The 23198-nt window shown below is 34.9% G+C and overlaps 1 protein-coding gene across 3 annotated transcripts in view; it reads right to left on the reverse strand.

Moving 5' to 3' along the window:
• The window catches only part of LOC130672897 (lachesin), a 670825-nt gene that overhangs the window by 384947 nt on the left and 262680 nt on the right, over positions 1–23198 (reverse strand). The window lies entirely within an intron of this gene.

Raw genomic sequence — 23198 nt, forward strand, 5'->3', positions numbered from 1 at the left:
GCCGTTTTGTTTCTTGGAATCGGTTCAAGGTTCCAGGTTCCGTTCTGTTCGAGTGATTCTAATTCTTCCACCATAGCTTTAGTCCATTGTTGAGCATATGGTCCACTCAGAGCTTGTTCAATTGTCTTTGGTTCTTCATCATCATCCAGCTCCCGTAGTTAATAATCCTGCTCTTCATTATCATTGTCGATCAAGTCTTCCAATTGAGTTTTTCTTTGCTGGTTCACTGGTTTGTGAACAATTCTCTCTGCTAGAGGTAAGTATTCGACATCATTAGAAGGCTCATCTGTAATTTCCCCTTAATTACGGTGTTCAGCAGGTTCTTTTGTTGCAAAGAGTTCGTTTAAAGGATCAGAGGGAATATATACTATTTCTTGAGTGTTTTCTAGCAATAGAGTTTCCTGCTCTAAGTAGAAATCAGTTTTATCGATATCTTCCCCTGAAACTCGAGAGTTTTCAATGAATTAGACGTCTCGGCTTATAAAGATCTTCCCTGATGATCGTTTTAAGAGTCTGTATCCTTTTGAGTTTTGTGAGTAACCGACAAAGACACATTCTCTGGCCTTCGTGTTGAAGTTATCGCGTTTTTGTTTGGGAATGTATGCAGGCCTTGCATCCAAATTCTTGGAGATGTTTAACGCTGGGTTTCTTCTTGTATAATAATTCATACGGGGTCACTGATCTTTTTCGAGTTGGTAGGCGGTTTTGCAGATATACGGCAATCAGTGCAGCTTCTCCTCAATATTTATTTGGAAGTTGAGCATCTGTTAGCATAGTTCAAATTGCCTCTACCAAATATCTATTTCTTCGCTCTGCAACACCATTTTGTTCGGGGGTGTATGGTGGTGTGTGTTGAAATTGGATTCCGTTGTGCTCTAAATGTTCTTTTAAATCATGATTTGTGTACTCGCCTCACAAATCTGATCGAAAATCTTTCGGTTTGCAGTTGAATTGTGTGGTACAAAATTCAATGAAATTTTTAATCACTTCTGTGGCCGGTAATTTTTGACGCACTACAATGTTACTTCTCATATGCAGCAGCGATATCTTTTTAGGCATAATCTACCATTCAAATGCAAACAGGAAATAAGTATACGTAACCATCTCTATGATGATATTCGTACATTTGTTTATTTTCATCCTGTTCTAAGTTACGAAGGATTATTGTCTGCTGTTCAGGAAGCTACGGTGTTCTTGTAGGAATACAGGAAGGCTAATGGCGCTGAAAAGTCCTTGATTGATGGTGAGCACTGTTGTTAATTGAGGAGATACGTGAGGAAAAAGATAGAGATTATACGGTGTGGGCTGCAATCAAAAGCAGTGGACAAACGTAGTGGAGAAGGGCAGATTTCTGCCCCCACCCTCAGTACAATGTCCAGGTTCGTGGTGGACAACATCGTTTCTATCTTCTACCCCGTACACTTAATTTCAACTAGTCCCTGCGCAGCCTCAACAACAACAAAATGGCGTTCACAAGTGTTTGTGTCGTCATTATGGCCATAGTCTTCAGTCAGCGATTTATTCAGTGCCTTCTGCACCCAAGGACCCGTACAGCGTGACTGTTCGCAGTTACCTTCATCGAATCTACGTATATTATCTACGCGTCATAACTCTGGTCATGCGTTCTATCACTGCACTAATCTTCGCGCAAACGGGTATAATTTTTGTCAAGAACCAGTTCAAATTCGACCAAACTGTTTAGCGTCGAGGCAGTCAGTCTTTTCTGCAATTTAAGAATTTGCCGTCTTTCAAGTAACTATAACTCATTTTCTTTTGCTATGTGTGCCCTATCTATTGCACTCCATCCTGATTCGAAAATTGGTTCGCGTCTGTATAGGGAAGTTATCTTCGAAGACTGGGTGAGGGGCCAATTTGGCAGGAAACATAGAGACAAGCACGTCAATAGTAGATTCATTAGTTTAAATTTCATTTCAGCAAACTGAGTACTTTTTATTTTATTATAAATTCATTGAGTAATTTCATTTTATTGAAAATTTATCTGGGTAATTTTATTAATAGCCAAATAAGAATCTAGTTGTAAATACTGTGATATTTTCTAGCCAAAGGTCTGTGATAAATAGAAGGTTTTTAATTGGTTGGATGTCACGCAAGGGCGGGCGTCCAGGCCTCCGATATGTGCACGGTACATATATTGGGGATGATGGGGGGTTTCAGGTGGCTCGTTGGACATTTTACGCGGTGTAAAGTGTCCATACCCCAAGTGTGTGTCAGGGGTACATATCAGGGATGACACTCTGCTATCGGAGTGGCGAACCGGGTAAAGGGGAAATTAGGTTAGGTTAAGTAAAAGGTTTAGGTTTAGGAAATTTAGGGTAAGGTGGTTTTGGGATATTTCGCAGGGTGTGAGGTGTCTATTCCTCTGACATGTGGATGGCGGCACAGGTCAGAGATGATTTTCCTCAGACTTGTGTACGTCAGACACATGTCAGAAATGCTGACGTCACGTATCTTGGTGATACGGTGATAGTCAAGGAAACAGGTTAAAAGGTAATAATGGTATTAAGATTTTATTGGTAATGACTTTAATTTATTTTAAATAATATGGACGTTGGTTATCTAGAGGGGGTTTTGGGTAATTATTTCCTCGGGTACCGCAGATATGTCAGAGACCTTCAAGTCGTCTGATAATTAGTTTGTAAGAATAATTTTTTGATATCCACTATAATTATTCGATACGAGCTCAACTGCAACTGAGCCCAAGGAGGCCTCCGTCGTTATCCGGGAACAAGATCTCTCGGATAAGGGAGAGCGGGCCTTCGGCAAGCTCAGGGGGTTGGCGCGTGTATGTAGTAGGGGTAGTCCATACACCCTGACCTCACTTGGCGAAAACGGCGCTATTTATATTATCCAGTTCACACTTGATTAAATTTCCGACTATAAATTTCAGTTTCTTTGGTAGAGCCATTTCAAAATTTTTTAATAATTTAATTTTAATTTGAAATTCATAGTAGACTTTCATGGCAGTTGTTGGAGAACGAGATCACTAGTCTTTTGGGGATTACAAACGAGTTTGGTGGGAGAGAGTGTAACGGGGTGAAATGCTCTCGCATTTTAATTTAAATTTGATTTCAACTCGCGCCAAAAGATCCGGTCCCCTTCTTCAACAACTGTCAACAATTTAGAAAATACAGTCACTGATGCGCCGGGGTCACCACGGTCGAGTCCCGACATTTGGTTTTAGGGGTTGGTCAGCCTGAGTGGAGAGATACGAGGGCCAGAGACGATGAGCTATCACTCTCTTGGCTCGCAGCAACCGCCGTGGACGGACGTACCCTACTGCGACTACCACTACCATCTTGGCTTGCAACTACAAGTACAACTACGCCAAGAGCATATAAGCCCACGACTCGTGGAAGCTTGTTCTAATTTAAGTTTAATTATATAATATTTATTGTGGAACAGGCCAGGTGGATTTGGAAAGGCTTGGAATGGATTGATGGACTTGGAAGGAACTGGTTAATGGTTTTGGCTCTTGGAGGCAAAGTATCGGTGGAATGAAGGACTAGTTAAGGTTGGAGATTGTTGGAGTAAGTCGAGTCGTTTTGTTTATTGTTGGGTTAAATATTTTATTTGTTAAATGATATACTTGATCAATCGAGGAGTCGTTATATTTTGTTATATTAATCAGTCGCGTCACTTATAATAGTCGAGTCAGTTTTGTTAAAGTTAGTCGAGTCAGTTTCATCAGTCATCTATTGTTCAGTCACGAGCTTAACCATTTTGAAAAGCTTCGTGTACTTTCGCTACGTACGGAGCAGCCGAACTCACTACTGACTTGAATGTCAGAATAGTGCCGGGTCACACGCTATCTGGGCCCGACACCTGCGATTTCTTGCTCATGACCGTGTCAAAACGGCATGAGAACCTGCTACCAGCCGGCCAATCGAATAATTCGTCTTATATCAGCGTGCTCGGCAGCCAATAAGGAAATTGGCTGTCAACTACTTCCTGTTGGCACGCTTTTAAGCCAATGGAAAAATTCGTCTTATGCAGGAGTGCTGCCACGTCAGCATCGAGTGGGAACGCTGGCTCAACAACGTTCAAGTCAGGATTGACTTCGTGGATCGATCAGTACAAAAACGGCTATCCGTCTAATCGCTTCGCTGAATATAAATTATCTCTTGTGTGATATAATTCAGAACCGCTTCGCTAAATTCTCTCAATAATTAGACAGTACAATAAGGCTGCTATTTATTGAGTAGAAATTGATTGTTACTTGCATATAATTAATTATCAAATTAATTATCGTGTCATTAACCGCTATCGACCACGTGTCGAATTATAATACGTGATTCTTTATTATTCGCATTCGCTATCACGTAATCATCTAGTCGCATTCACTATAACTATCAAGGTTTTATAAGTTTAAGTGTAATTAATTTGAATAAATAACCAAACTATTTATTGATAAAATCTGTGTAATTTTTAATTGTTTAAAAATCCTCACGCCTAAACCAGATCGTCTTAGTTTATTCGCTCATTTTACATCTATATTTATTGTTCATAGTTTCATTTATTTATTATTTGTAAAGCGACGTCGTTAAATAAATGCCATAGTTCATATTAAATTTATACATATTTAATTAATTTTATAACAACCTTCTTGATAAGTTAGGTATAAGATCTCTCTCCTAATTTTAATACTGCGTGGTCCAGTACGGAATTATCCTCGTCCTGAGATTACTGAGCCTAGCTGGACAGGTACATAAAACACCTTAAGTTTTGTATATGTGTGGGCCCTTGTTTTATCAAGACCACAATCAATTGATAAAATAAGTGGACCCGTTACAATCTGATCATACCTAGCTGATCATGACTCAGTATAATTATTCATAAGCCTATATATGATCAGATCTAATTATATATGTCTATATAAAATTATATCTGATCAGGCTTTATTAATATGAAACCTATATATGTTTAATTATGTATATAGGTCCATAATATATATATTAGGGTGATTCGTTTTGAACGACTATTTTTTTTTTTCACTCCCACTTGAAAATATTGTTATAGACATTTAAAAACAAATTCCCTGCAAGTTTCAGCCCTTAATTTTAATTCTAAGTACTTTTATATTTGATTTTAAAGTTTTCCGATTTAAAATACATAGGAAAGTGGGGATTTTTTTTTAATTCTCTATAACTCAGCCGCATTTCAAGTTATCGAATCGCCGTTTGCGACATTTTGTAGGTAATTTAATACTCTTCAAAAGTATTTACAATAGTTTCACTCGGACTCTAATCGTTTTAACTGTATTGGTTATGGAAATAATTTTTTTAATAATAATTTGGGTTTTTAGTTGATATTGACTAAATAACGAAATTTACAGAAAAAGTGCAGATGACGATTTTTTAGGAAATTTGATTCGCTACAAAAAAGATCCTATTGGTTAAGTGGCTCAAGTTCTTCGTTCACGTGATATCGGGATTTTAGTAATTTTGTAAATAAAATATTTGTTAAAAGTTTTTCGAAGTTCATCAATTTGACCCCTTCTGATTTTAATGACTGGATTGTATTAATGAAAGGAAAATTATTTACTGATTTAAAATTAAATTTGTAAATTGAGCGAGCTCGCCGAAGGCGAGCGAAGCTCAATCAAAATTATATAGATTGTTTCGTTCGAAGAGATAACTCTGTAGTACTGTCTGCGTACGCCAATTGTCACCACAAAGTTTAAATATTAAAAAAGTGAATTTAGCCAAGATATAGCTCGTCTTTTGTCTAGCTTCATCAAGTTTAAAGCTGTTAGAAGAGATCACGGGAGAGATAATACAAAACAATTAACTATTTAAAAAAAATAAAAAATACAACATAAGAGGCGGGTTGTGATCTCTTCGAACGAAACAGTCTATATAATTTTGATTGAGCTTCGCTCGCCTTCGGCGAGTTCGCTTAATCTACAAATTATATATCATGTTTCGTTCTCGAGATCACTCTGTAGGATGTTCAGAGCAAATTCTGAAATGACAATACATATTAATATTTTTATTAATAATGAAAAACATACAATTTATTTATTAAGAACAAATAACAATAGAAAATTAAAAATGTTTAAGAAAACAAACTTTCAGCAAAAGTACTTGGATCCTGGACAATCGGTCGATTATAAAATTTTTCAAAAACCTTCGATTTTTTAGACCATCCAGCCAGGTTCTTGATTAAAGAAAGATCAACTCCTTTAGCCAAAGCTGACGAAGTTGAAGCATGGCGAATACTGTGAGGGGTATATTCCGTAGATATACCGCAATCAAATAAAAATACCTTCAACCATCTACTCAGAGTATCTTTTGAAGCTGCTTTGAAGGGTCGAGTTGTTGTTAAAAATAGAGCGTCAGTTTTATTTTTTGGTAAAACTGATGTTACTTTTAGGCAAGCTTCTAAAGTAGAAGCAACACATTAATTTTCATTTTCAGTGAAACGAGGAAGAATTAGGAGAGGTTGATAATGTCCACGTCGAGACGTCTTAATGGTATGAGGAATTTCAATTTCAAAACCGTTCTAAAATCTTCCATTTTGAAATGAGTGACGTCAATAAAACAGTTTAATTTTTTCAAATTCAAAATAAATCGCAATTTTCCATTACTTTTAGGAGTGCGGAAAATACTAGATAAAAATTGACCTTCAACATCATAACATTTCTGAATAGCTCCTAAAGATAAAAGTTCATTGATAGCTTTATTCATAGCTTGATTATCAGTATCTAAATTAATGGAGGGTTCTTTGTTTTGTACTGGTGTGGTTAAAAAAGGTATTTTATAACCAGATATAGTTTCCAAAATGAAACTATCAGAAGTTATTTGCGACCAAGCTTGCAAATAAAATCTAAGTCTACCACCAATAATAAGACTAACCTTTACTTTTGATTGGTTGTCTGAGCCTGCTGGCCCTTGTTCTTGTTCACGGAACGAGTTTGAGGAGGTGTCGATCGGTTGGGTTGGTTGTACTTGTGGTACGGTTTCCGGTTGAAGCCCGACTGCGACAGGCCACTTCGCGACGTAGCCGGGCTTCTCCAGTTTAAAAAACGTTTCGATGGACCAGAAGACTTTTGTTCAGGTTGGGCTTTGAGAGATAGACCAGCTTTTTCGACTGTAGAAGAATTTTTAATTCTTTTTGAAAGATCTGCTTCAAATAGAAAATCATCTGTAACAGAATCTTCTAAAATAGATTTATGTTTCGGATCGACGAACTGATAAATGTGAGTTTTACGAGCTTTTTCAAGCTGGAACATCAAATCACACATAAGATTACTTGAATCGCAAAGCAACTCTAAAATCTCATCCTTTTCTAATGGTTCCGCATTATTAGAAAATATAGCACACAATGCTTTACCTAGGCTGACCAAGAAGAGACCACAAAGATTTTGATTGGATGCAAAATGTTTATCTCTGCCAACAGCAGACTTGTGGAGTAAAGGTAAAAGCTCCGGATTCAAAGTCGCAGCTTTAAGGTTGATATTACCTTTACTCGGATATTTTTTCCAAAATTTCTTTTTTGGTGGAAGTTTCCATTCCTTTAGATAAAGTTTCCTTCCAACAAGCTACAAGATCTGAGTGAAACTCGAAGGTTTTGTTTTTTTGTTGACGTTTATTAACACCAAGAAGATCCCGGGCCTTAGCCGGAAGTTCGGTGACCTCAATCGTCTCCTTTGGAGAAGGAGAATTCTGGGAATTGGGATCAGATTTTGGAGAAATTTTCGGTTTAGGGTTCTCGTTCGTGGGAACATCTTGTTCTGAATCTGAAGAACATAAACATCTGAGTTATAAATGTTATCAAAGATAATTAATCTTTGACACAAAAATAAAAAAGAAAGGTTTTGTTCTAATATAACTCAGTCAAATGGTGCAGTTTATTACCAGAAAAGGTAAAGAAAAGAAACTACCCGAATCATAAAAAAAGATTCAATTTTATATAGTGGAAACCTAAACATGCAAACCTCTCAATAAGACAATTTATAGATAAATTGAGAAAAATATAGATAGCCTGAACTGGGAATCGAACCCAGACCAATTCGGTAACGCGCCGAGTGCTCTACCAGTTGAGCTATCCGGCCCTATACTATATTCCGTTCAATTTAATCTATAACTTATTGAGCCACACCGTCCTTCTTACGGTAATACACCATTTAAATATAGTGGAAACCTAAACATGCAAACCTCTCAATAAGACAATTTATAGATAAATTGAGAAAAATATAGATAGCCCGAACTGGGAATCGAACCCAGAATATTCAAACAGCAATAAAAATGACATATGTCAATTTTTTTTTATTTTGGGATAACCCAATGGTTTGAATATTATAAAAAAAATCATTCGCCCAAATTAATATATAAAAAATTTCGAAGAAATGTACCTTCATCGTCGGATTTAACAGACATGTCACTGTCTTCGTTTAGATTAGACATTTTGTCAATTAAATATTGGTATTTTTCCAATTTTCTTTTCAGAAAATCAATATCCACTGGGGATTTGGCTCGTCGTTTAGACATAATAAATCAATTAAATAATTGATTTCAATCAATTTCAATTAATTAATGGAGTAAAATAAAAAGACGTTGTGACTAGAGGCGCACAAAAAACAGAATGAAGCTAGACAAAAGACGAGCTATATCTTGGCTAAATTCACTTTTTTGATATTTAAACTTTGTGGTGACAATTGGCGTACGCAGACAGTACTACAGAGTGATCTCGAGAACGAAACATGATATATAATTTAAATAGAATTTTGCGGAATTTTTTGACAAATATTTTATTTACAAAATTACTAAAATCCCTATATCACGTGAACGGAGAACTTGAGCCACTTAACCAATTGGATCTTTTTTGTAGCGAATCAAATTTCCTAAAAAATCGTTATCTGCACTTTTTCTGTAAATTTCGTTATTTAGTCAATATTAAATAAAAACCCAAATTATTATTAAAAAAATTATTTTCAGAACCAATACAGAAAAAACAATTAGAGTCCGAGTAAAACTATTGTAAATACTTTTGAAGAGTATTAAATTACCTACAAAATGCCGCAAACGGCGATCCGATAATTTGAAATGCGGCTGAGTTATAGAGAATTAAAAAAAAAAATCCCCACTTTCCTATGTATTTTAAATTGGAAAACTTTGAAATCAAATATAAAGTACTTAGAATTAAAATTAAGGGCTGAAACTTGCAGGGAATTTTTTTTTCAATGTCTATAACAATATTTTCAAGTGGGAGTGAAAAAAAAAAAATAGTCGTTCAAAACGAATCACCCTAATATATATATATATATATATATATATATATATATATATATATATATATATATATATATATATGTCGGAGGGGCAGCAGGTAGTTGAGGGGTACTCGTGGTACCGTCGTTATTATGACCATTATTTAGAGACATTTTTATTTAAACAATAAAATATCAGATAAACAACAAAATAATTATCGTCACGCACAAAAATTACTCTCGAGGAGATTTCACAAATGATTAAAGTATTACAAATAATTAAAGTATTACAATATGTTATAATTTAAGATTATCGTTACACAATATTAAGTATTCACTAAAGGCTAAAGATTACAATAACTACACTCAAATAACTATATGGATTATAATGCACAAGTAGTACAACAGTATTCACTAATTTAATATACAACTCAATCGTAGAGTTAACAAAGTATACACGACAGTAAAAATTAGACTTGAGAACGAATACACGGTCAGCAGGATACGAGGTGCTATCGACTCAAGCTCAAACAGAAGTGCCTTTGCACTCTGAACTCTTACTCTAAAAAAAAAACTCTCTGTCTTTACCTGAAAGACCCAAACGAACTGCCTTATTCTATATTGCAATTATTTTACTATCCTCTGACCGTGGCTACGTTTGGTGAGCAGATGCCACTCCAAGTCTAAGCCTACCGTCATAAAAATATTTTACAACAAGCTTAAAAAAATTTCCCAATCCGATTAAGTTGTAAAATATTATTGTTAAGTATCGTTGTTTAAGAAAAATATAAACTAAAATGTAGTTGGGACTTTCCAAAGCCTCTGGGAAAACCCAGTTACAATTTTATCTCCGACACGGCCATTCTGACAATCACACGTCCTCGGGTGTCTCTAAAAACATGACATGTAAAATGGAGTATAAATTTTATGTCCTGATAAAATATTACAATCTTAGATTTATCCGCGAGTATGATTCATTCACAAGTCCAGTCATATAACAGAAATTTTATCGCTAATCAATAATAGTAGTTGAAACAATAATAATCGACAATAGTTGAAACCACAAACTATGTTCACGTATACTATGCAAAAACCATCAGTCATCATTCCCAGTTGCCAAATATTCATACAATCTTACAATTCCCACCAGCTGACGCCCACTATTCCAGGCTCTGCCTGTATGCCACATACAGTATAAAAACATACAGTTGCCACAACTGTTTCCGCCACATCATCAGCTGCCCATCGCGCCCTGAACAAACTTCCATTATTTAACACAGTTGCCACAACTGTTTCCGCCACATCATTAGCTGCCCATCGCGCCCTGATCAAACCGACTAAATCAATTTGCAGTTACGACTACAGTCTAATGCATGTGCGTTATTTCAAGTTCTTATATTTAGTTTGCAGTTACGACTACAGCCTGATGCATGTGCGTTATCATAAGATCTTTTAACTAACCAGGTCCACGACCTGTAGCCCTCAGTGCTAAGCGTCACTGGTGGTTACCAATTCCAGAGTCCCTATTTCAGGACTCTGTGCATCATCAATACTTTCATGATCGATAGAACCATCGTTACTATCGTCAACACATACATCCAGTTCGCTGGGAATATGACTCTCAGGCATTTTTCTTAACCTATCGTGACTATATTTATAGCTTCTCTTATTACTTAATGACTTTAATTTATAACGATCATTATCAAGTATTTCTGTTATTACAAATGGACCTCTAAATTTTGGATCGAGTTTCGTCTGATTACGCTCCTCATTTTTAATTAAAACATAATCTCCTACTTTAAACGTATTTACTTTAGCTTTATTTTTATCATACCTTAATTTTTCGTATTTAGCATTTTCCTCAATATTGTTAATTGCACACTGTCTTACATTAGAGATATCGACTTCTTTTTCGTTGTCACTAACTAATAAACCAAAGGGTCTCGCCTTTTTACCGATTAATAACTCTAAAGCACTTGCTTTGGTGATACGATTAATGGTAGTGTTTAATGCTAGCTGTACCTCACCGATGGCTTCTTGCCACGAACGATTATTAGTCTCAACAACAGTAAACATATTTTTAATTGTGCTTATAACACGTTCTACTTGACCGTTTGCTCTGCTAGACCCTGTAGCAATCAGATGCAAATTTATATCTTGAGATTTACAGAAATCTCCAAATTCTTTCCCGGTAAAACATCTGCCTTGATCGGCTATTACTCGAGAAGGTACACCGAATATAAATATTGCAGACTTTAAGGCCTTGATGACATTATTACAATCAATTTTACGAGTATGATGTAAGTATACGAATTTAGTAAAACCGTCGATGAGAACAATAATGTATTCTTTTGTATTATTTTTACCACTTAGTTTACCTGTAATATCCATATGAAGAGTGTGCCATGGTATGCGAGTCTTAGGTATGGGATGTAACTCGGCTTGAATTTTACCTGAGTTGGACTTAGAAAGTCTACAAACAATACAATTCTCGACAAATTTACGTACATATTTAGACATGTTGTCGAACCAGTAGTATTCATAAACTTTGTTAAGCGTTTTATCCCAACCTAAGTGCATAATGGACTCATGAATATGGTTAATTACAGACCAACGAAACGCTCTCGGTACAATTGGTAAACAAATTGTTTCCCCTTTCCGTTGTATTTTACGATGCAGAGTACCAGATTGGATCTCATAGGTTTTTGCGAGATCTTCAGATAGCTCGTCGCTTTCCAACTTAGTAACTATTTCCGAAATTTCCGGGTCACGTCGTTGTTCAGCGAGGAGCCAATCATCAGAAATCTCGGCGAGGTCAACACGCTTTTGTTCAACCTTATCAATCCGATCTGAAGACTCAGGTACTGGATTTCGAGAGAAGAAATCTACATGGGCCATACGGCTTCCTTCTCTGTAAACTATATCAAACTCAAATGCTTGTAAATAAGCCCACCACCTGTGTACTCTATCGTTAAGATCAATTTTGTTTTGTGAGGATTTCAACGAGTTACAGTCGGTCACGACAGTGAATTTGCGTCCATGTAAATAGTGACGAAAGTGTTTTATTGATTTTACAACAGCCATTGTCTCTAATTCATAGGAATGGTACCTCGATTCGGCAGGACTCGTTCTTTTACTAAAATACTCTACCGCTTTATTTTTACCATCTACTTTATGCATTAAAATAGCACCGTAACCTTCCGAGCTAGCGTCAGTATGTAATTCTATGGGATAATCAGGGTCAAATATCATTAAAACCGGCTCATTAGTTAAAATATGAATTATTTTCTGACGAATATTTTCGTGTGGTTCCGTCCATTCAATATTTTTCTTACCTGAGGTAAGTGCATATAAAGGTTTCATTGTCTGTGAGAATTTAGGGACAAATCGTCTAAAGTAAGAAGCAAGTCCAATGAATTGTCGTAGTTGTGTTACGGTCCGAGGAGCAGGTAGCAAAGTCAGTGCGTTAATTTTACGAGGGTTTGGACGAACGTCTCCGTTCTTTATTTCATATCCAAGATATGAAACAGAAGTTTTAAGAAAAGAGCACTTAGCAAAATTAAATGAAAATCCCGCTTTTATAAGAGTATTTAAAACTATTTGAAGCCTTTCAAACGCTTCCTTTACTGTATCGGCAATTATTAATACATCGTCCAGATAAACTACAACGTAAGAATACGCGAGCTCGCCTAGAGCTTTCAGTATCGCCCTTTGAAAAACAGAAGGGGCATTTTTCAACCCAAAAGGCATTGTTAAAAATTCGAATTGTCCATCGGGTGTGACAAACGCCGTACGTTCAATAGATTCTGAGTGAATAGGAATCTGGTGAAAACCGCTAGCCATATCAAGACTAATGTAATACTTAGCTTTCCTAAGCCTTGGTATTTGATCAAGTATTAGTGGCAAAGGAAATTTATCAGACACGGTATATTTATTTAATTCACGATAGTCAACGCATAAGCGATCTGAACCATCCTTTTTCTTAACAAGTAGTATCGGACTAGCAAACGGAGAGTTACTAGGACGAATAACATTAGCTTGTAATAACTCATCTATTCTTTCTCTCACTGTCTGTCTTTCTTCCACACTAAGCCGGTAAGGTCTTCTCTGTACTGTTATATTAGGATCGGTCAAACGAATCTGGAGTTCACCAGTATTAACGCGAGTACGCGGAAATCCTGTAATAAAAGAGTTTTCAAATTCCTTCAGTATTGTAATTAATTTTGACTTATCATCTCCAATTAAATCAGTATCAACCTCATTTATATTAACAACTTCAGATTTATGACACGAATTAATAACTTTAGTTTTAGAAATACTAAAGCTGTCATGGGAAATATTGACATTAAAACCTAAACTCAAGATTTCGCGGCCGATCATAATATTACTCTTTAAATGGTCGTCCGGAACAACGTGAAAAAGTATCTCTAATGTAAATCCGTCAATATTGACAATAGATAAAATTTGTGTTGTGCAACTAACACCAACATTACCAATTCCTTTTAATATAATTAACTCATGCATTCTTTTACCCGAAAATTTCAAAGAAATCGACTCTTTTATTAATGAGCATTCGGCTCCCGAATCAAAACAATATGGAAACGACTCACCGAGATGATATAAATTACCAGTTGGGGCTGCAACAGTACATAAGTCGACTCGCCGCTCAACGCTGTTGTTGCTCTTGTTTCCTGAATTGTTGTTTCTTGTCGATGTACAATTCGGTGCGATGTGTCCATTTTCCCCACACTTGAAGCAAGTTACAGCTCGAACAGAAGAGTTGGATCCGGTAATTGATCGATGACCACTCGTTGTCTCCGCACGTTGATTCACGGGCTTCGATCGGCATTCCGTTCTTTTGTGGCCCATCTTGCCACAGTTGTGACATTTAATCGCCGAAGAAAATTTGAATCTTTTTGATTCTGATGTTGTGGAATTATCCTGAGATGGTGCTGGTCTTTTTCGCACGAATGAGAATCCTCTCATCTGACTCAGGAATTCAGATTCACTCTTAATATCACTTGTCAGTGCTACGCGTTCAACTCGAGTATCAATGTGAGATAGTCTTGCTAGCACTACTGCATTGATAATTTCATCGGTCGTTAAAGATCGCCAACGAGCCTTTAACGATGATCGTAATCGAATACCAAACGCACCAACACTTTCATCTTTCATTGGCAGTTCATTGTTTATTTTTAAAACTGCCGCTGCCGCTGTTTCTTGACCACCGAAACGAGACACGAAGAGTTCCTTTAATTCCTGCCACTTGATACCAGGAATTGCCACTTGGGACAGCCACTGCGCTGCTGAGCCTTCCAAAGCTTTACTGAGTGCGGAAATCAATTCACTACCCTGTAAAGGGTTTTCAATTAAACATAAGTCAGCTGCGGAGCACCATGCAACTGGATCCGATCCCGCGCTCTCAGGATTGAACCGCGGCAAAGAAAAATTTTTATTCACAGGTTGTGATTTTTGCATACAACCTCTCATAAATTCGAACAAAATATTCCACTGATCTGGTGACGGACCAGACGGAGTAGATCCCACTTCTGATGTCGGAGGGGCAGCAGGTAGTTGAGGGGTACTCGTGGTACCGTCGTTATTATGACCATTATTTAGAGACATTTTTATTTAAACAATAAAATATCAGATAAACAACAAAATAATTATCGTCACGCACAAAAATTACTCTCGAGGAGATTTCACAAATGATTAAAGTATTACAAATAATTAAAGTATTACAATATGTTATAATTTAAGATTATCGTTACACAATATTAAGTATTCACTAAAGGCTAAAGATTACAATAACTACACTCAAATAACTATATGGATTATAATGCACAAGTAGTACAACAGTATTCACTAATTTAATATACAACTCAATCGTAGAGTTAACAAAGTATACACGACAGTAAAAATTAGACTTGAGAACGAATACACGGTCAGCAGGATACGAGGTGCTATCGACTCAAGCTCAAACAGAAGTGCCTTTGCACTCTGAACTCTTACTCTAAAAAAAAAACTCTCTGTCTTTACCTGAAAGACCCAAACGAACTGCCTTATTCTATATTGCAATTATTTTACTATCCTCTGACCGTGGCTACGTTTGGTGAGCAGATGCCACTCCAAGTCTAAGCCTACCGTCATAAAAATATTTTACAACAAGCTTAAAAAAATTTCCCAATCCGATTAAGTTGTAAAATATTATTGTTAAGTATCGTTGTTTAAGAAAAATATAAACTAAAATGTAGTTGGGACTTTCCAAAGCCTCTGGGAAAACCCAGTTACAATTTTATCTCCGACATATATATATATATATATATATATATATATATATATATATATATATATATATATTTCATTCATTATTCAAAAAAGATTTAATAACTAAATCAAGATTGAGTCCAAACAATATTTTATTTTTTACAACCCTTAAGTTTTAAAAGATGTTAAAAATCGTCGTAAGCTGAATAAGATAGGTCAGCCTAGTAAACAGCGGACGTACAGTCAGAACAAGTGATTCATACCGTCCATGGTTACAAGCGTACCAACAGAAAACTGTAGGCAAGAAATTTCTATACTCGGATATCTCTCTGTAGTAAATTTCTGAGTCGGCATAATTATAATTAAGAACAATTATATTACAAGATATTTCGATGTCAAAATTATTCGATGCAGAATATTTCTATGCAGGACATCTCTGTGCAAGATATCTCTATACAAGATATCTCTATCTAAGATATCGGTGTTCAGGAGATCTCTATGCAAGACATCTCTATGCAGGACATTTTTATGTAGGACAAATATATGTAAAACTATGGCAGAAGTAAATATACAAAAATACAATTATTCATTAACGCTGTAAAAGAATTTTCTAAACTCACATACTTCAAAAAGTTTAGTTTCAATCGTATAGTTATATTTTCATGAATTTAGTAAATAAAAAATGTGTTTATAAATTATATTATGAAATTATAATATATATTATTAGGTAATAAAACGAATTCTAGGGATGTGCGAATCGCGTTCGAATCGAATCGAATATAACTATTCAATTCGAAATTCGAATTTCCGAATTATTTGAATATTTAAGAATTATCCGAAAATATTTGTACGAGTTGTAACTTTTTAAATTACTCGATTGACAACGAGACAATTTTGATCAACCTTTAAATTTTTTTTTATTTTTTTCAAAAAAATACACGCTTCTTGACTTAAACTTCCATCATTAATATCATCGATTTCAAAAATTTAAGCCTCAACAAAAAAAAAAAAAAAACATTCCACTATTTATTTTTTTTTTATACTAAGATTTATGTGTTAAAGTTATTTTATTATGGAGAAATGTAATTAGATATTTATTTGTGTAGCATAGAAATCTGCCACATAGAAATGTCCTGCATAGAGATATCCTACATAGAGATATCCTGCATAGAAATATCCTGCATAGAGATATATTGCATAAAGATGTCCTGCAACAGAAACGTCCTATATAGATTTATCTTGCATAGATATGTCTTACATAGAGATGTCCTGCAATAGAAATATTCTGCATAGAAAAGTTTTAACATGGATTTATCTTATAACATAATTGTCCTTCATATAACTATGCTAGCAAGAAATCTACTGCAGGGAGTTATCGCATCATAGATTTATCAGTTGGTACGCTTGTAACCATGGACGGTATGAATCACTTGTTCTGACTGTACGTGATCACTTAAGGAAATGTTTGTAAGAAAACCAATGTCTTGACACCTGATCAAATTGATCAATTTTTAACAAATGCTCCTGACAAGGAATATCTGCATAAAAAGGTAAATATGATAAAATATTATGTACATTAATGTACAATATTTGAGTTATTTAACAAAAATGTAATTCATTATTTGCAGGTTGCATTGATTATTGAAATCAGTGGCGCATGTCGAAAATCTGAAATAACTGATCTGAAGTTTAGTGATATTAAATCAGAAGGAGATCTCCTTGATGTCAGGATTTACAATAAAAAATGTAAACGCAAAAAATTTTTTACAATTGGTGGAGAATTCGGCCGCATTTTCAAAAAGTACATTGCTTTACGTCCCAAAAACACTAGCAAAGATCTTTCAAAGATTTTTCATAGCTTATCGGAGTAGTGCATGTATTAACCAAGTTATTGGCATAAATACATTTGCGAAAATACCACGAAAAATAGCGACCTATTTAGGATTAAAAAATCCATCATCATATACTAGACATACATTTCAACGAAGCTTGGCAACTTTAGTTGCTGATGCTGGAGCTAATATACCAACTTTGAAACGTCTTGGTGACTGGAAGTCAGCAGCAATTACAGAAGGATACGTTGAAGAATCTGTTAGAAATAAAGCCAGAATTGGGAATATTATTGAATCTACTGTCAATTTACCTTCTACGTCACAGACAAAAAATGATCAGCTATACGGCAAAAAACTGATCCAGTAGATTTACCATCGACTTCACGGACGGATGATGATGATATACACACGAGTAAAGTAATTCAACAGAAAAAAGTTAATACAGTTATCAGTGTTGGACCAACTTCTTCCTCAGCAGCCGTTTCATCTTCAATGAATGCACCGATTTTTAATTTTGAAAATTTGAAGCCTCCGGCCCGTACATGTGACCCTACGACTCGTGCTGAAAACATTGCACTTACCACATGAAGACTATCTTAGTAACCTAACTATGCAATATACTGTTATAAAATTTTTCAATTTGTTATATAACTTTATAAATTTATATAAAACTTTACATGATTATATAAAAGTCTTGAAAATTGAGTTTTAGCAAATTCTATCAAATAGTAATTTCTGAGTGAATATCATGCTGTGCAGATGTGTGAATCATAAAATTTTGTAAAATAATTTAGATACGCCCAAACAAATTATTCGAAAAAACTTATTTTATAATGATTCATAAATCTTATGAAGTCGATGAAATTTTTTAATTTACCGCATTCATAAATGTTATAGTATAAAAAACTTTTTTAAAATTTTTGGAAGTAGACGAACAAGACCATTAGTGGGACAGTTATGGGCATTTCGAAGTTTCAATAGTGAATTTAGTTATAAAATAAAAAACCGAGATATTAGCTTGAAAAATTTTAACTTCTCATTTATATAATTTAGCAATACAAGTCGGTATACCACAGTTTGTCTTGTTACCCTCTAAGCAATAATATAATTGAATATAACACAAATAAGAAAATCAATCATTTATTTGATGTCTTTAGTTTTCTTAAGTTTCTTGAGTTTAATTTTATCCAAATAAATACAATCAACCTCATCTTTTAAGGGTGTAGTTCGGCACAGAGTATAACAGATCATAATTTGAAGTCGAGGGTCTCGGGATCGATCCTACAAGTCGGCGGGATTTTTTTTTCCGTAATAAAATTTGTGGATACACCATGGTGGTTACACCGTGGAACCATGATGGGTACACTGTGTAATCACTGTGGAACCACCGAGATTCCAATGTGTTTTCACTATAATTCAAAACCACCGAGTAATTAAAATAAATAGCCTTAGAAAAAATAATTTTAAAGATTAGAGATTATCTGAATATTCAAACTTTATTCGCGCGTTAAATGATAGCACAGAGGAGAAACGACTTTTAAAAACGGCAGCTCCCTTATTAATTGACAGTTGGAGGTTGAAAGTATTTGCTTTTATGAATTTTAACAAATAATCGAATATGTTTATTTTGATTTCAATGACAAATATAAAAATTATACTAAAGTTTATAATCAAAAAGCTGGCGAGTGACTTTTGCATATGCAATGGTAACTATTACCATCGTGGAATAGTAAACATAGTTAACTAAAATTATAAATGCTGCTATTTGTGATGTGAGTGATTCCTATTGTGAGTTGACTTGATGAATATTCGAAGATATTGATAGTTATCATCATATGATGGTTTATAATAGCATTTCCGATAAAAAAATGATGTCATCGAACTATATATAATTATATTTAAACGGTTAGATCCAAATATTAACAGGATCCAACTATTTACAACAAAATATGGTTATCTATAACGAGATATAGTTATATATAATTGTATGGAGTTCATTAGCGGTGCTACTGTACTGACATACTGTTTTTAAGAGTGTTCATTTTAGTGTCTAATTTTTGTCATCTGACGTTTTAAAAATACTGTGTTACATCGCTGTAATCCTCATCGCGAAGGCTCTTTCTGCAGATAATTATTAGCATTTACCGTGCTCTAGTTTTCGTGCTATCCTTCCAATAAAAGTCAACATCTGATCTGAAGAGGTTTCTATTATTATTATGTCCGAGGCTTTGGCGCCAGAAGAAGATTGCAACGACAAATCCATATTAATCGCTCCTGTCCAGATACACTTATTGGACCCAGAGGTCGCTGTAGGTCTAGTCCCTCCATCTGACAGGAATTTGAATTTGAATTCAAATTTAAATCCAGAAGCCTCAGATTTTAACTGCTTTCCATCCAAAACTTTGAGTCTTCACGTATCTGAAAAAGGTCCAACTAAGTCTAAAGATCGACCACGCAACTCTAAGCGTTTATCCAAATTGCCCTCTACTTCAACTTCATCTCTGCCGGATCTCTTCAAAAAGGTCTTGCTTAAAAGACCAAGGGCCTCGCTGGTCGACAACCAAACTGCAAGGAAAACTTCACCACCACAAAAGCTAAGCCGATCTTCCTCCTTTCCACCAACTGTGAATAGTCCAAAAAAATCTGTTTCAGGTAGTAATTCACCCTCTCCAGCGGGTGCTGTGACATTTCCGACTGATCCGGTAAGCTAGGATCCCATTACTTCTTAGTAAAATGGGATCTTGGCGCCAAGAGGACAGATTAGACTTTGAGAAAATGAAGAATGAATTGGCCCAGAAAATTAAGGATTCAAACGTCAATCGATTGATTGACAACGATATCGTGGGACCACCATGAGCTCACCGTGGAAATTACTGCAGACCACTGTGAAGCCACTATGAAAACACTGGAAATTCACCGTCAGAACACTGTGAACTCGCTTTCGAAACACCCTTAAACCACCGTAAAACCACAGTGGGGACACGGTCGGTACACAGTAGCGCGACTGCACAGAAACCCCCGTAAATTCACCGTCGAATCTCCGCCACTTCACTGTGAGAACACGGAAGGCGTGTTTTCACGGTAAAAACACCGTGATTTGATCGTGTTTTCACCGTCGCGGTGAAACCGCTAGGGATGCCTAGCTAGAAAATTCTCGCTCCAAAAAAATATATACCATCTAATAATATCTACTGTGAGGTAATCACTAACAGAAAAAAACACTAGCAAGTAGCATTTACTAATAAACTTTACCGTATGAAATCCCTACCATCAACATACGGCTGTATATTTAATCTATGAAAAAATTATTTTTTATTAATTGGGAATCATTTGGGAAGATTTAGGAATACAATTTTACTATTTAGGACTAATTAATTAATGGGTGATTAACTAATATTTTTTGAGCGTTTAGTTAGCATGTTAGAAAATTAAATTAACACAATTTTTTTCTTAGTTAATAGCAAACTACTTGGGAAGAAAGTTATGAATTGCTTCAGTTTTAGCATCCCAAATGCTAATTACTCATAGATTTATAAGTCCTAAATAATATAGTTTATGTTCCTGAATCTTCCCAAATAATTCCCAATTAATTAGAAATAGTTTTAATCAAAACTAATTTTTTTGTCGGTTAAATATACAGCCATAAGTTGATGGTAGGCATTTCAAACGGAGTTAATTCATAAATGCAACTTGCTAGTGTTTTTTTCTGGTGGTGATTAAATCGTGGTAGATTTATTCATTGGTAGAGACTTTAAGATGGTAGATATTTTAAGATGGTAGATATTTTATCGAAGCGGGAATTTTCCGGATAGGCATATTGCGGCTGATTTCAATTGGCTAGGGTTTCATTTTTGGTAGGGTCTCTTATGACTGGGTCGTATACTTGCCGATCCTTTATTAGTCAAAATCAAAAGGTGCAATTCAAATTTGCAGCAAATGACAAAAAAATTTAGGTATAAACTACGAACACAACTTTAATCGTGAATAAATTTTAAAAGAATGATTTTATCGAAAAAATCAAGAAGACCTTTTTTTTAGAGTGGAAAATTTTCTATCAAACTTTTTTTGGGCCCAAGTTGTAGTTTTATTTGTTTCAGGAAAAAAAAATTAAATGCACAAAGTTAAAAAATTCCATGTTTTTTTAATGAGAATGTAACATGCTTTCGGTACTGTTTCATTTGGAAATCAAGAGCTTGTTTAGGTTGGATAATTTTTTTTAGGGCAAAAACTAAAAGTTTAGGGGGCGGCAGCAAAAAAAAAATAACAACTCGGGAAATAACGGACACCCGAGCATTAGATGCATATATATATCTATGTATGTGAAGATTGATATGATTATATATGATTATTCGTACTTTTATATATGATCATACATAATTATATATGATCAGACTAAAATTTTGATTATCGAGTTACTTAACGGTGACATGTTTTTTTTTTTTAAACAAATTTATATTTTTTTTTCTAGATTCCATTAGTTTTTGAAAAGATTCTGTCTAAAACTATTTGAAATATACGTGTTAGTATGATTGATTTTAAGTTTGTTCAATCTACTAAATATTAATGGAGTTAAAAGTCAAAATTATTGATCATTGAACTCGATAAATAAGACTGTATTAAAAGTTAGTTAAAGTTAATGATAAGAGCAAATAAATTTATTATGATACTATATTATATTATTAACTGTATCATGTAAACATTGTCGTAGACATTACATAGGTGTATGCAATGTCAAATTTTTAAAGATACGTGGCGCACAATTTTCAACACTGCCCCGATTTTTCGCTAGATCGCGCCTATATAGTTAAAAACGAAGGTGACTCTTGTTCATTTGTACTAGAATGAAAAGCAATTTTCGAAGGCCAGCTTTTCCGTCTAAGATTCTCAATCCACGATTTAATTATCATTAGTATACTCATTTATTTATATATAAATATACGAGCAATAGTAATTTAATCAAGTATTAATAAAATCTTGGATTGCCAACTAGCTTTGAGTAAACGTGTTTATATCTAGACCGAGTTATTGATATTACATTTAGTCTGCTTAACATGAGGAAACTCGACATCGTTCCGTGGTTCAATATTATTTGAAAAATAATTAATCGTTATCCATTATTTCTCCGGGGAGCAAATTCTAGAGCCATCTGATTAAAAATTTCGACTGACCGAGTATCGATCTAACGCTGGGATTGGAACGAGAGATCCGGTGGAGATTTCGAACTGAACGGCAACGGTGTTTTGATCAATACCATTCGCGACTAAAAAGAACAATTTCGATTGACGGAATGAACAATTAAATCGCGAGCAGTAATTATTACGTGAATAATAATCCGATTATTTTGTGAAAAAATACCCGAGTTTTGTGAACAACTGAACAATCCGAAGCATTGGCGCGAAAACTGACAAGTGTACAACCGGTTTTTTTCGTATTAAATAAGTGATGTGCGTCTCGTGTGATAATAATTGAATTAATTAATTAATTACGAGTAATAGTTGCATGGTAGTGCAAATTGACGCGTTATCTAAATAAAATATTATTTAATTTTATATTTTATTTATTTCATTCGATATTTCTGAGAATTCCGGTTTATCTGTGTCTCATTCACAACAGCAGTCTTGTCACCTCACCGTGTAAAAATACTCTGACGTCACTCGTCAAGTGTTTCGTTAATACTTACGTTGTAAGTGTGTCTCCGGACAATAAAATAACTGATTTTTTTTTATTTCGTGAACCGACTGTTTTTTTTTTTTTTGAGTAAAGAATTGACTGTGTGTTTCGATCAAGCACGACTTCTGCGAACAATTGAGCTTATATCGAGTCAAGCTGAAACTGGCAAATTATATTTTGTTTTGTAACCGATAATTTTC

This window comes from Microplitis mediator, chromosome 8, assembly GCF_029852145.1.
Source record: "Microplitis mediator isolate UGA2020A chromosome 8, iyMicMedi2.1, whole genome shotgun sequence".
Taxonomy (NCBI): Eukaryota; Metazoa; Arthropoda; class Insecta; order Hymenoptera; family Braconidae; genus Microplitis; species Microplitis mediator.